The following is a 16,348-nucleotide window of genomic DNA, read 5'->3' as shown; positions in this document are numbered from 1 at the left end:
TGTTCTTTATAAGATTTGCTTTGTTCATGGTGTCTGTTCACAGCAGTAAAACCCTAACTAAGACACGCTTTGTATTCTAACACAGTGTCTTCAAAAATAATCAGTGTATCTACACGCAGGAGGAATCAGTGTTTCTCTTCTGTAATCTGTTAAAAGATTGTGATGTTGCACTATGTCTAACCTCTTGTCTAACCTCTTCTTGCCTCTTTCTGGACAGATTTATAAGAAAGATATGTAAGAGATGATCTACCTATATGAGGAAAACTGTACTGTATTCTAGAGAAATAAAAAAGTTTCATCCAAGTCCTATATTGAGCAGAAAGAAGGCCTTTGGGCAACACAGGGAACAGGAAGTTCAGGTATGCAGCTGTCCTGAGACTCAAAAATGGTATGGAAAAGCCCATCTACTCTTTGTGTTCATTCAGGAGGTCGACAGAGGGTTTGCCCAGAGGTCACTGACTGCTGGGATAAGCTTGGCCTGGATAGGCTAGCTGCTCTCCTGGCACTAGAACCTGCTTCCTGCCAAAAGGCCTGAACCAGGACCCTGAGCCTCCTACCCCACTTAGTTTCCCATTTGAAACAGAGAAAACATCTTCTTATGATGAGCTTCCATCGGGAATTATTTTTTCAGCTCCATCTTGAGAACCAATAACCACAAGACGGCCCTTTGAGAGCCTGAGAGTTTATCTTGGTCCTCCAAGGGACCCAGCCAGCGGCCACATGGTATCATAGCTGAGCCCAAATTTCTGACTCAGAAGTGACACTCCTCCTAGTTAATCCTGAACTCCCACAGATTCCTCCTCTATCCTGAGTCCTGGGATAAAGGCATACACCACACTGCCAGGGGAGAAGGAACACAGGCGAATGGCCCAGAAAGGAAGCAAACTCACACACGCTCTACCTCCATTTGTCTCTCCCTCATAGAGCTAGAAAAGACAGTCATTAACTGCTCCTGTATTCCAGTCTCTTCATACACATTAGACAAGCAGAGCTCTCAGGTGTCCACCTCACAATGGAGGAAATATTAGGGATAGACTCAGAGCAACTTAACTACCTTGTTCATGAAGGGTATAACTTCAGAGTTCCTGCCATGACAGAAGCCAGTCTATTCAGCCAAGCTACTGCCAGCAGTCAGAGGCCGCTGGGCAAACCCTCCTTCTGTCTACCACCATAATTAACACAAAGAAGTATTGAGACATTGAATCTGCCTTTTTAAAGTCATTCTGACCACCTGTCCCTGGTCTTGTATCAAACACTGAGGCATATTGACAGCATTAGCCAAATCTTCCCGGGAATGTGACAGGCTGGTAGTATGTTCTACAATGTGACAGGCTGGTAGTATGTTCTAGAATACAGATTATCTGGTGAGTCCCATATGGACAGAAAAGAAAACTGCTTGCTTAGTGGATGAGAGGTAATTATATCTTTTGGAGTATCAGCTGGGGCCAGCCTGTTGCACATCAGGGAAGCTAGAGCTGTCGAATGGATGGGGTTCTAAATAAAATGGGGAAATTTCTGGTCCTGAACTTTTATTGATTAGGTGTTGAGGAAAGTCCTCACAATACAATCCTTACTAGCCTGGCAATTTTATTTAGAATTGGAGGTTCTAAAACTCACACAGAGATGTCTCAGGCCTCTGTACTGCCCTGCCTGGCTTCATACTGTACAGCAGCAGTCAGGAATTCTTTTAATCTTTCAATGTAAAACTCTACCAGTAGTGAGCCTTCTTCATTTGGCACAGACAGCAATTGAACTGGAGGCATTTCCATCCAGTGCATCCAGGGTGGACTATGAACAGGCAGGAAACCAACCTCCAATTTCAACTTCACAATAGTATTCTATGTTCCCATGGGAGTGGATACCTGAAGGTGGGAGTTGACTTAGAATATGTCTGTGGAGAGATGCCAGTGTGCCCTAGCGGGCACATCCTGGGAAATAAGGCATAGGCCTTGCCTGCTTTCACTGGATGCCTCAGCTGCAGTCCAAGTACAAGTAATGTAATTTCAACATGACAACCTAGGACACTCTAGACTGGCTAGCCGGTTTGATTAGCAGACTTCTTTTGATTGGAGCCAAGAGGCCACAGATGAAGACCAATGGTCCTCTGAGGCAACTGTACCTGTCATATATTATTGAAGTCACAGCTTTCACCTCACAGTCACCTAGGGTACAGGAGAGCCTCTCGTTCTCCTGATTCAACACCCAGATACAGTCTGATCAGCTGCTGGCTTTCATGAGCAGTCCAACTTTCATGGGTCCCACAGTGCTTTCTCTCCTTGTCAAACCACCTTGGATTGAGTTTTGAACTACAGACATGTTCCTCCTGACTGGATACTGGGGAGACAGCGATGCTGGAATCTCAGTTCTGCACCACCCAAAGCACTGTGCAGCACACCCTGGAATGTCTGTGATCGGACAGCTGAACTGTCCAAATACCAAAAAGTTGTTGAACACCTCAGGGAGACCCACGTCCGATTCCATGTCCTTAGACCTTTATCATTTATGTTGAGGTTCCTAACCAATAAACTTCTATATGAGTGAAAAGAAGCTAATTTTGTCCTTGGGGAAAGGTTGTGACACAAAGCATAGTCATCCTAATCTTCATCTGTTTCTGGAAAGTGTCAAAATTTCATAATGGAGGCTGGGTATGTGGAGATTTTTTTCTGTATCCCCTTCATATATTTTTTTCATTAATTTTTCTTTTGAAGTTGCCTTATTCCATTGAAACAGAAACATTATTTCAAAATGCCAGTTCCCCAGAAGTTTTTATGTCTTTGTAAAACAAAATAGTTGAGCACAAGATGGACATCAGAGGATGAGAAGCAGAGGTTGCAGAGGAAGCACCAACTGCATTCAGTTTTGCAGAATTAGGAGGGTGGAGAACTACAGTTTGCCTGGTCCCTTTCCCATGTCACTCTTTTTGAAGGGATGAACTCTATATATTGTGAGACATGGGGTCACCTGCTGTAGACTGAGAGTACAGAAGAGTCCTGCAGGAAATCCATAGAGACTGTGCACATCTACCGATTTACCCAACATAGAGGCCTCTATTCAACACAGGGGGATGTAAATTATCTATCAAAGGTTTCTCCTTAGGAAACCAAAGTTCACAAGGAAACATGGCCCAGACCTACCCTCTCATAGCATCGTTTTCAGTGGGCACCTTGAGCCAATACCATGTCCAACCTGCCCATGAATATGCCAACTCTGCGGGCAAGTCTGTAGAGAAATACCACAGCAATACTCATTTCTCTGTCTTTCTCATCAGATTTCCCACATGAGGACAGAACAGCTTGATCCCCTCATTCTTCCAGGTCACCTCCCTGCTGTTGTGTTTGCAGCCTCCCTTTATCCCTGTATCTCTCCCATCACAGAAGTCATAGTCCACTGCATGCTGCCTCAGTTTATCTGTGTGTTAATGAGCCTCACTTGGGGAACTTTATCAGAACCGTATATTTCTCCTAACAGGGGAGTACCAGCAATGAAGGGAAATGAATAGCGTTTTTTCCTGCTTCACTTTGGAGGAGGATTAGGGTTTATCTAGCCTAGAACACAGTGATAATAGAAATACATTCTTGGAATCTTGTCTAAACTTAGCACTTGCCTACATGTTAGGAACCATGAAGATGCCCAGACAGGCTTCCCTCATCCCAAAATATGTGACAGAAAGAAAGAGGAAGACAGTGTGAGATAGAGACAGGGAACCTAAGAATGGCTTTGAGGGAACATGAGATAACTTAGTGTAGGTGATTCTCTGTACTAAAACAGTTGAAGAAGAAGGTTTGAAAGAAAGAGTGTAAACATCTTCACTCACATCTATGTCCTGACATTCATTCTGCCACTGGATGTTTACTGCATTTGTATTGGCTTCAAGAGCTATGACCTTTAGGGTACAAATAACCTAACAGAAGAAGCTAGCTAAGAGGCACTTTGTTGTGGTTTGCCCTTAAGTTTTCTCTATTTTGATGCTAATTCCACTGCCCCAAGGACAGCTGCCTTGTCACATACTCAGAACTCTGGTGACTTCACCAGAACCACCTCCCCATTGAATTTGTAAAGTACAGTTGAGGGGCAGGTACTGGATAGAAGGAGGCCTGTCATTGGAGGAGAAGGAAAGATGGGCAGGAGAGAAGTTTGAAGGAAGAGGAGGAGACTGGATCAGAGAGGGGACACAGGACTGAGGAGAGGGTGAGAAGCCTTGGCAGGTGATGTTAAGATTCTGCTCTGTGTGTGTATTTACAGGTTGTTATCAATGTTCCTAAGGGATAGATGGTACCGGGCTTTGTATGTTTAAGTGGGCAATTATATCTTACCAATTGCGTCAAAGATTAATGTGTTGTGTGTTCTTTTATGTGAGGGTTTGGGTGTAAGAAAGTGTGTGGCTGGGATGTGTTTCTGCCAAGATATCTAGTGGATATCTTGAGACACCGCGGTGCAGAACTAGCGGAGTAAAAGACAACAATACTACTTTTTATTTTTATACTTTTACAACAATAGCACTTAGCCATTTTTTGCTTTGCCCATAGCTGCTCTGCTTGTTAGTGACTACTAAGGTGGTCTTCAGTCCTGATGCACTTTACTGAATGCAGGGACAGGGCAAAGGAGACTTTAGTAATGTAACCATATCAAGGAATCTCAGGAGAGACAGCAGAAGTGAATGTTTGGCTCCACCTTGTGGCATTGGTTCTAAGTATGTGAATTTCCCAGGGCAGAGTTGATGCCCAAGAGACCAGAAGAGTATAAAGTGGACATTTTGCTTTGCAGCCACTAGAGGGAGCATGTTGCCGCCTGTTACCTGAGAAAAGAGAAGTCAGCTCTTTAGGGCCAAGCTTACAGACTCAACACCTTCCTTTCCACACAGCCTGCCTGACAGAGACACCTGGACAGGTGTAGTCAACACCACCTATTTCAACCAAGACCTGCCCAAACATGACCCTAAAATTGGCCAGTAATCTTCATCTCCCAGAGAAGGAAACTGAGGCCCAGAGGTGCTCCGTAGCTTGCTCTTTTGGACAGAGCATGATTGGCTGCTACACTGTAAAAACCCAACCAGATATTTGACTCAGATATGATTCTCAGTTCCTGCTAAGGATCTTCTGTCTTACAGGAAAAGACCAACATACACATCCAAGTTTATGCTACATAACTCTATCCGAACCCAACTAGCTGTTACAACCTTCTACATACCCTCTGGCTGGAAGCAACGGTGACAGTGTTGCATATTTGGACTAGCCAAGTGTCAGGTTTGATTTCTGTCTTCCACTACATCCAGAGCATCACGTGCTTGTGCGTGTGGCAGACCTGGCACCCTCTTCTATATCCAAAGACATACAATCACATGGTATGCTCGGTGTCAGGTCCTCCCGTATGTACCTTCCCCTATAGTTAATGCCTTCACACACACAGCTGTGTCAACTCCTGCTAGCAACACACTTCCCTATAACAGAAGCTGCAGCACGAGGTAAGACCTTGACTATCTCAGGAACACAGCCTCTTTGTTCTGTCAGAAAACACTTCCCAGAAGATTTCGCCTCAGTGATGCTGGTCTCTTCATAATCACCATTAACTTAGCTGCAGCTAAAACAGCATCAATTGTTTCAGCAGTCCCTTCAGGTCTGGCCTCTTAAAGCAGAGCCATGTGGACAAACCTGCCACATTCTGCTGCTTGCAAGAGCTGGAACATGTCCCCCTTGTTCTATCACATTATCACTAACTCTGATTTCCAATTCCTTCACTGCCTAAGGTTGGCTGTCCCGGAACTTGCTCCATAGACTGACTTTGTACTCAGAGATCTGCATGCCTTTCTCCTAAGCACTGGAACTAAAGGTGTGGTCCATCAACCCTAGACTTAAGTTTTTCTTCATCTGGAACTTGCCTTGTTCTAGGCTGGCCTTGAACTCAGAGATCTGTTTGTCCTTGCCTCCTGGGTTGAAAGGCTTGAACTAAGGTTCCTGGACCTAAATTTAGCTAGATGGGATCTTGTCCCAAGGTCTCCCTTAATTCAATTTGATTTCCTTGAACACAGGATTCAGCTCCATTTTATTGTCTGGTGCCCCTTTAATACCATATATTTTATATTTTCCTTTCTAAGCTTGCTACACTTGTTCAAAATGTTCTTTATGGGACCTAACCAGAGAACAAAACCTTTCCTGGATTTCTTTGAGATTTTCTTTGTCAATGCAATTAATATGAATCTCTTTACATTAGCCTAAGGCAGACTTTTCAGACAAGGGCAAAAAAGTAGCCACATTCTTCACCAAAAGACCCCAAAACAATCTCTAGGCCACATGTTGAAATTTTCCACTGAAACCTCTTGAGCCAGGTTCTCACAGTTCCTACGCAGTAACTAAGCCCAAATTCCTACTAGGATAGCCCTTTAAACCCCATTTAAACCATTCTACTGTTTTTCCAAATTCAAAACCCAAAGTCCATATTCTTCCAAACAAAAGCATGGTCAGGCCTATGACAGCAATGCTGCAGTCCCTGGTACCAACTTCTTTCTTAGATAGGGTTTTACTCCTGCAAACAGACACCTTGACCAAGGCCAATCTTATAATAACATTTAGTTGGGACTGGTTGACAGGTTCCGAGGTTCAGTCCATTATCATCAAGGAAGGAACATGGCATTGTCCAGTTGTAGGAGAAGGTATAGGAGAAGCTGAGAGTTCTATATCTTTATCTGAGAGCTGCATTAGAATACTGGCTTCCAGGCAGCTAGGATAAGGCTCTTAAAGCTCACACCACAGTGACACACCTATCCCAACAAGGCCACACTTCCTAAAAGTGCCACTCCCTGTGCCAAGCGTATTCAAAGCCTAACTCTTAGATACCTAGATTCTCACATGGATGTGAGTGTGCTGTCATTGCAAGCTGTTATGTCATGCTAGATACAAAGCTCCATGCACACACACACACACACACACACACACACACACACACACACACACACACGGCTACTTTTCTGGTCTTGTAAGATACAAAGGTTCTCTCTCTCTCTTTCTATCTCTCTCTCTCTCTCTCTCTCTCTCTCTCTCTCTCTCTCTCTCTCATTCAGGCTGCTTCGGTTATTGCTGGATAGCTTCCCATTCATTCAATCAACGCTTCACACAAGCACCTAGATGCAAGCCTAGGTGGCCCCCACCCTGTAACCAAAACCCTCATACGATATATGGCTGTGTCTGGTTCTACATGGTATTTTCTCCCACAGAGCCAAAGGCACACAGGCACATACAGCTTGGGGTTCAGTTCCTGCTAAGCACCCCTTCCCTACATCCCAAGTCCCAACACCTAAACCTAGGTATAGAGTCCTGCTTGGTAGCCTCTTCCCTACAGCAAAAGTTCAAAATACAAAGATAGGCATCAAGTCCTGCTAGTTAACCCCTTCCTAATCTCTTCCTTCATGTTTTATACTCACAGCTAATGATTGGGGTATAAAGATAATAAAGAACTAATGGCATTTAACTGTCTAGATCTGGGTTCACCAACTCAAAGTAATGCTTTCCTCATCCAACCATTTCCCCAAAAACATGGATCACATCACAGAGGTTTAATGTGCTGAGTGCCTGAAGCTGGGCTTATGATTTTTCAGTTGGTGGAATTAATGATGTGAAAGATCCCACCCTACTATGGGCGACTCCACCATTTCAAGTTAGTCATGAGTTGTGTGTGTGTGTGTGTGTGTGTGTGTGTGTGTGTGTGTGTGTTAGTCAGGGTCCTCTGGAGTCACAGAACTTATGGAATGTCTCTGTATATTAAGGGAATTTAATGTAATGACCTTCACAGTCTGCAGTTCAACTAATCTAACAATGGGCAGCTGTGAATAGGAAGTCCAGAAATCCAGCAGTTGCTCAGTCCACAAGGCTCGTTGTTTCAGCTGGTCTCCTGTAGAAGCAGGAGATAGGTTCCAACAGACATGTTGGCAAGTAAATGCAAGCAGGGGAAGAGTCTTCCTTCTTCCAATATCCTTATGTAGGCCTCCAGCACGTGTGGCCCAGATTAAAGGTGTGTCCACCACACCTGGATCTGGAAATTGCTTTATCCCAGGCTGACCTCGAACTCAGGGATCTGCTGGCCTCAATCTCCTGGGATTAAGGGTGCATATCATCTTGCCTGGGCCTAAGCTTTTCATGGCCACTATGCCTCAAGATCTCCAGGTCAAGATCTGGGTCAGAAACCTGTGTCTTCTAGCCTCAAGATCTGGATCACAGGTATGCCCTCCATTTCTGGATTGTAGTTCATTCCAGAGGCAGTCAGGATGACAACCAGGAATAGTCATCACAATTCACCCCTTGTCAACTTGGACACAAATCATATCTTATGTCCAAATTAAACAATAACCAGATCATAAATATACCTAGCATGATATTACTGTCCCTCATACAGTCGCAAAAGCATTGTAAATTTAGAAGACTAATGTCCCTAGGGAACATCCTTTTAGTATCTCAACTTAAATACTGATAGATAATCTCTTAATTGATGCTAAAGAAACTAGAAGATAGTGTAAATATCTATATAAATGTCTTCCTAACAAACTAAAACAGAAGCATTCATACCACTTAAAACCCTCACTTCTACAACTGGACACATCGTCTTAGGTGATATTTATAACTGCCTTCCTCTACTACCCATTCTGTATTTTCAATACCCTCCGAGAACACCTCAGCAGGTCTTGGCTCTTTTCCTGGAGAAGTGACCTGATGGGTCTGTGCCCTTTGTCATTCTGCTTGGATTAGGCTTTTGTAGTTTCCCATTGACTTTAATCACAGGTCAAGATACTACTCAGCGACACCCTAAAGGATCTCCTGCATCCAGACATAATCCTTCTAACCTCCACTGAGGAGAGGCAATCCCATTTCCCCATGGCAATCTGGATCTCTCTCACTCCCTCCTAATACTGTTATTCCTTTCTTAGCTTGTTGGTTTAAAGGCCTTAGAAACCCAAAATGACCAGGGGGAAGACTGCGCTTCAGTTCAATGGAATGTTTGTTGTGGCTCCTAGTAGAAGCACCCTTTGGCCATTTGGAGAAATCTATCCACATACTTCTTTCCCAGATGTCTTTCTCACTTATTTTCCAATTATGACCTTTCCAAGTCCCTGACCAACCAATCCATTGGCTCCAGTCCCTGAGTCAGTGAACAATCCTACATCTGGCCATTTCTTCCTCCAAACAAGCTGTAGTACCATGTTTACTGCCCAAAGTTCTGCCCACTGTGAAGATTTCCCTTCACCGGTATCTTCCAGGGTTGTCCTGGAAAGGGGTTTTAAAGCTGCAGCTGTCCACTTCTGGGCAGTGCCTGCATATGTGCAGAATTGTCAATAAACCAGGTACTAGTCTAAAACCAAGAAAGTCATAAAGAACAAGTCAGTGTCCAGCTTCCCTCCAGGTTTTCTCTTTCCTCCTGTTTAAGTTCCCGCCCCTCTTCCATAAATGATGGGCTTTGATCACAAGCTGCCAACTAAAATCACATCCTCACATTGATTTTTGTCATTATGTCCATCAGCAATACAAATTCTATGAGGAAAATATCCAAAGACTAGTCTTAATTTTGGAGTCCTACTTCTCTACTTCCTCAGTGCTGGGATACAAGTGTGTACCACAACACCAAATAAATAGAAATTTTGAGATGAGATTGATGCCATGGTGAAAAGTCATTGTAAGTCAATTTCTTGACAAATAGAATTTGCCTCTTCACAGGGTGAGGAGGTTTGTTTTCCAAACAATACATTGTTTATTATTTCTTGTCTGTCCTGACTACAGTTTCCCTTCCCTCCTACCCCTACTTCTTTTCCTACACCTCCCCTCTTATCGTCACCTTCTGCTCTTCCCTGTTTCTCTTCAGAAAAGAGCAGGCCTCCTGTGGATATCCATCTGCCATGGCAGTTTTGTGACCTTCCAGGCAGTGTCAGCGGTGGAGTCCCTCTCATTGCATGGGTCTCAAGCTGGACCAGTCATTGATTGGCCACTCCCATGATTTCTTTACAACCTTTACCCCAGCACATCTATTAGACAAGATAAATTGTAGGTTGAAGATTTAGTGGCAGGGTTAATATCCCAGTACCTCCAGTGGAAGTCTTCCCTAGTTATAGGAGATGATCAATTCAGGCTCGATATACCCTCATTGATTCCTGAATGTTTCCATTGTCCTAGCTTTCTAGCTCATCCCAGAGATGTATGCCCTTCCCATTCATTCCAGCTGTCACTCCCAAAACTCTCTCCCTTGGTCCTCCCCAAACATGATCCCTCCTGGTCATCCCTCTCCTATCCAGTCCCTCTCTCCATTCACCTGTGACACCTGTTTGGTTTCCCTTTCTCAGTGAGATTTGCTTGTCCCCCATTGCGCCCTCATGTTACTTAGCTTTTGGGGGTCTATGGATTATAGCATAGTTTTCCTTTACTGTACAGATAATATCCATTTACAAGTGAGTACATACAAAGTTTGCCTTTCTGTATCTGGACTACCTCAGTCAGGATAATCTTTTCTACTTACATCCTTTTGCTGGCAAACTTCATGATATTATCATTTTTACCAGCTGAGTAATACTCCATTCTAGAATGCACCATGTTTTCTTTATCCATTCTTTAGAGGAGGAAATCTAGGTTGTTGTCCCCGCCAGCGGGGACCCAGTTATTCAGGGTCCCGAAGAGGCTTTCTACCTGTGGGCCAAAATGGGGGTGAAGAGAAGAAGGAGACCAAGCAAAAGTTCTGTTGTCAAGGTCTCGTTTATTGGGATGAACATTGCAGCTTTTAAGGCTTTCAGGTAGGGGGAGTGACCTTTGTGAAATATGAAGGAGGGGGAGATGAGGGTATAGGCAGTGATAGCTGGAGGCAAAGAAGTCAGGCGATGAGGTCAGGTGGTGGAGACACTGGGTGTTGACTGAAGAGATAACTGGTATCTGCTCGAGCTGAGGCATCCCTTGAATGTTATACTCCTGTGCCGTAAATTCATGGGAGAGGCTTTATCCAACAATCTTAAGATTTATGGCAGTCATCTTCGGGGTGAGTCTCTGTGGCCAAACAGCCCAGAGTCACTTTGAACCATGCAGTCAAAAAGCGGCTAGGCCCAAATCCAATATGGCTCCGTGCAGGTTGTTTCCAGTTCCTTACTTATTATGAATAAAACTGCTATGAATATACTTGACCAAGTGTCATTGTGGTTTGGTAGAGTATCCTTTGAATATATGCCCAGTATTGGTATACCTGCATCTTGAAGTAGATCTGTCCCCAATTTTCTGAGAATCTGTCATATTGATTTCCAAAGTGGCTGTATAATTTTTGCAATCCCATCAGGGACAAAGAAGTGCTTCCCTTGCTTCACATGTGGCAGCATGGGCTGTCACTGTGTCTTTGATCTTACCGATTCTAACAGGTGTATCTGATGGGAATATTATTTTGATATTCATTTACCTGATGGCTACAGATGTTGAACATTTCTTTAAGTGCTTCTCAGCTACTAGAGGTTCCTCTGCTGAGAATTACCTGTTTAAGTCTCTACCCCACTTTTAACTGGATTATTTACTTTGTTGGTGTCCAGTTTGTTGGCTTCCTTATATATTTTGGATACCAGCCTCTGTCAGATATGGCACTGGTGAATGTATTTTCCCATTCTGTAGGTTCCAGTTTTGTCCTTTTGAATGTGTCCTTTGCTTTAAAGATTTTCAGTTTCATAAGGTCCCACTTATTAATTGTTGATCTTAGTGCCTGAGCTATGAATGTTCTGATCAGGAAGTTGTCTCCTGTACCAATGAATTCAAGGTTATTCCCTACATTCTGTGTTATTAGATTTAGTGTATGTGGGTTTACTTTAGGAGTGGAAACTTCTACAATCACTCTGGAAATCAATTTGGCCGCTTCTTGGTAACACATGTTATTACAGAAGAAAACAGAATTTTACCACATTAAAAAGAGTAACTAGAGGGCTGGAGAAATGGCTCACACTGGTTAAGAACACTGACCCTTCTTCCAGAGGTCCTGAGTTCAATTCCCAGCAACCACATGGTGGCTCAAAATCATTTGTAATGAGATCTGGTGCCCTCTTCTGGTGTATCTGAAGACAGCTACAGTGTACTCATATAAATAAAAATAAAGAACATTTTTAAAAAAAGAGTAACTAAATGAGTTTTTAATAGGAAATTGAATAGTAAATAATGAAGAAATAAATAAGACATAGCAAAATCAAATATCCCTCTATTTCAGGAAATAATCAAACTCATGGCTGAAATCAATCAATTAGAAACAAAGAAAACAATACAAAAAATCAAGGAACCCAAAAGCTGGTTCTTTGAGAAAATCAATAAGATAGATAAAGCCTTAGCCAGACTAACCAGAAGGCAGACAGTACCCATATTAACAAAAACAGAAATAAAAGGGACATAGAGCAATAGACACCAAGGAAAGACAAATAAACAAACATTAGGTCTAAATTCAAGAGTCTATATTCCACAGAATTGGAAATTCTAAATAAAATGGGTGATTTTCTAGAGAGATACCACTTACCAAATTTAAATAAAGATCAGTAAGCAGATCTTTAAATAAAGATTGGTAAACAGAAGCAGTGATTAAAAATCTCCCAACCCGAAGAATCTCGAACACATGGGCACTGGAGAAAATTTCCTGAACAAAACACCAATGGCTTATGCTCTAAGAGCAGAAATCGACAAACGGGATCTCATAAAACTGCAAAGCTTCTGGAAGGCAAAGGACAATGTTGTTAGGACAAAACGGCAACCAACAGATTGGGAAAAAACTTTACCAATCCTACAAGTGATAGAGGGCTTATATCCAAAAATACAAAGAACTCAAGAAGTTAGACCGCAGCGAGACAAATAACCCTATTAAAAAATGGGGTTCAGAGCTAAACAAAGAGTCCATAGCTGAGGAATGCGGAATGGCTGAGAAACACCTAAAGAAATGTTCAACATCTTTAGTCATAAGGGAAATGCAAATCAAAACAACCCTGAGATTTCACCTCACAACAGTGAGAATGGCTAAGATCAAAAACTCAGGTGACAGCAGATGCTGGCGAGTATGTGGAGAAAGAGGAACACTCCTCCATTGTTGGTGGGATTGCAGACTGGTACAACTGCAATCTGCAATCTGGGGTAGAGTACAAACTGCAAAGTGCGTGGCTGGGATGTGTTTCCGCCAAGATATCTACCAGATATCTTGGGACACCGAGGTGTAGGACCAAGTGGGATAAAAGACAATATTTTTTTGATTTTTTTTTTTTATATTTTTACAACAACAGATAATTGCTCAGGTGAACCAATGTGATGGGCCAAAATCCACTAATAATCCTAAGAGTTGAGAAACAGTTTTTATTTCCTAAGTAAGAGGAGGCCAGAGCCATGTTAAGTCATGTGATATCTTAAGGGCATTAATTCAAACAAAGAAACAGGAAGCCACCTGGCCTGGCAGGCTATAGGTCCCCTGCTGTGTGAAAAGTAATGGCTGCTCAGAGAGTTAGAGATTAAAAGCTGCTTTTTTTTTTTTTTCTTTACTGGCTTCCTCAGCCTGCTTTCTTTTTTTTTTTTTTTTTTTTTTTTTTTTTTTTTTTTTTTTTATTAACTTGAGTATTTCTTGTATACATTTGGAGTGTTATTCCCTTTCCCGGTTTCTGGGCAAACATCCCCCTCCCCCCTCCCCTTCTTTATGGGTATTCCCCTCCCCATCCTCCCCCCCTTGTCGCCCTCCCCCCAACAATCTAGTTCACTGGGGGTTCAGTCTTAGCAGGACCCAGGGCTTCCCCTTCCACTGGTGCTCTTACTAGGATATTCATTGCTACCTATGAGGTCAGAGTCCAGGGTCAGTCCATGTATAGTCTTTAGGTAGTGGCTTAGTCCCTGGAAGCTCTGGTTGCTTGGCTAAAAGCTGCTTTTTTAAGAAAGTTGTTTAAAAGGCTTTCAGGAAACTCATATTCTTTTTAACTTGGGCTCCTTGGGAATTTGGGGTTGAAATCCTAGCTAGACAAGCTACTTCTTAATTACAGGTACTATTAAAAGGTAACAAGAGATTACCTGAATCAGGTGGAGATTTTCATCCACGGTTTGGAACTTAGATAGGGAAAAATTAGTCACTAACTCCAAGTACAGAGTTGTGATAAATGTCTGTAACACCAGGGAGAATGAATGCAGACATATATTATAGAAGTTATTAAGGTTAAATAAAAATCTGTGGCTCCGAGAAGAGAACTTAACAGATTGAGATATTTTGGGCAAAAGTCCTGGTTTGATGTGTTGCTTATCGATATTGGAATTGATAAAAGGTATTTGGTTTATTTTATGAATTACCCCACTAAAGGCCATATGGCTCGTGGATCCCGACTAGCGAGGGTTTGTGGTTACTTTTGATATTTACCACAATAGGAAGCACAATTTTCTTGACATGGGCTCCACAGGAACTTTGGGTTCATTTCCTGATATTATAGAATACAAAAGCCTATCAGGCTCATTGTTTAGCTTACTTCCTTTTGTAAAAATCGTTTAATCTTCATAATGGGTGTGACTTTGAGTTTTATGGTTATATTATTACTCTGGGAGAGAGTGCAAGATACAAACTTTTCTGTTCACAGACTAAGGAACACAGTATTTGGGGAGAAAGATTTTGTCTTTGTGTTTTTAAAAAGTGTGATTAGGCTCAGAGTCATACTGATCAGATTTGATAGAGGGAGACCACCTGAAAAATTGATTCAGGAGAATCAAACAAAAGATATCTCGATTGTAAACTTTTGTTTTGAGAGTTATATTTTACAGAATGTGCCTACTTGGATTCCTGGTCTCAAGGACTTTCAGCTGGGTCAAGTCAGGACACGTCTTGCTACTGCATTTGCTTCATTCTTCCTACCACTTACCCCCAAGGATATCTCAACGCTCATGTACAGCTTGAAGAAGTTATGGAGGTGTCGTCGTCCCAATTCCATGGACTTTTGGGGGACTAGAAGTGGTTATTCTAAAGTGGTTTTTATGAGGAATTTAAAATTGGTTGTAATTGAACAGGGAGGAATTAGCTAGATTGAGTTGTACAGTCATAATCTCATTTGGTAACAAACCTAAAATCATATCTTTGGTTTTTTTTTTTTTTTTTTTTGGCTTTGAATCTTTTTATTGGATAATTTTAACTTACGTTTTTTTGTTGTTGTTTTCAGGGTTTTTTTTATTTATTTAATACTTAATAATAATTCTTTGGTTTCCGGGCAAACATCCCCCTCCCCCCTCCCCTTCCTTATGGGTGTTCCCCTCCCAACCCTCCCCCCATTGCCGCCCTCCCCCCAACAGTCTATTCACTGGGGGTTCAGTCTTAGCAGGACCCAGGGCTTCCCCTTCCACTGGTGCTCTTACTAGGATATTCTTTGCTACCTATGAGGTCAGAGTCCAGGGTCAGTCCATGTATAGTCTTTAGATAGTGGCTTAGTCCCTGAAGGCTCTGGTTGCTTGGCATTGTTGTACATATGGGGTCTCGAGCCCCTTCAAGCTCTTCCAGTTCTTTCTCTAATTCCTTCAATGGGGGTCCTATTCTCAATTCAGTGGTTTGCTGCTGGCATTCGCCTCTATATTTGCTATATTCTGGCTGTGTCTCTCAGGAGCGATCTACATCCGGCTCCTGTCGGCCTGCACTTCTTTGCTTCATCCATCTTGTCTAATTGGGTGGCTGAATATGTATGGGCCACATGTGGGGCAGGCTCTGAATGGGAGTTCCTTCAGTCTCTGTTTTAATCTTTGCCTCTCTATTCCCTGCCAAGGGTATTCTTTTAAAGGAGGAGTGAAGCATTCACATTTTGATCATCCGTCTTGAGTTTCATTTGTTCTAGGACTCAAGGGTAATTCAAGCATTTGGGCTAATAGCCACTTATCAGTGAGTGCATACCATGTATGTCTTTCTGTGATTGGGTTAGCTCACTCAGCATGATATTTTCCAGTTCCAACCATTTTCCTACGAATTTCATAAAGCCGTTGTTTTTGATAGCTGAGTAATATTCCATTGTGTAGATGTACCACATTTTCTGTATCCATTCCTCTGTTGAAGGGCATCTGGGTTCTTTCCAGCTTCTGGCTATTATAAATAATGCTGCTATGAACATAGTGGAGCATGTGTCTTTTTTATATGTTGGGGCATCTTTTGGGTATATGCCCAAGAGTGGTATAGCTGGATCCTCAGGTAGTTCAATGTCCAATTTTCTGAGGAACCTCGAGACTGATTTCCAGAATGGTTGTACCAGTCTGCAATTCCACCAACAATGGAGGAGTGTTCCTCTTTCTCTGCATCCTCGCCAGTATCTGCTGTCACCTGAGTTTTTGATCTTAGACATTCTCACTGGTGTGAGGTGAAATCTCAGGGTTGTTTTGATTTGCAT

This window comes from Rattus norvegicus, chromosome 9 (genome assembly GCF_021556685.1).
Source record: "Rattus norvegicus strain SHRSP/BbbUtx chromosome 9, alternate assembly SHRSP_T2T, whole genome shotgun sequence".
Lineage (NCBI taxonomy): Eukaryota > Metazoa > Chordata > Mammalia > Rodentia > Muridae > Rattus > Rattus norvegicus.
Note: the sequence above shows the minus strand (reverse complement) of the source record.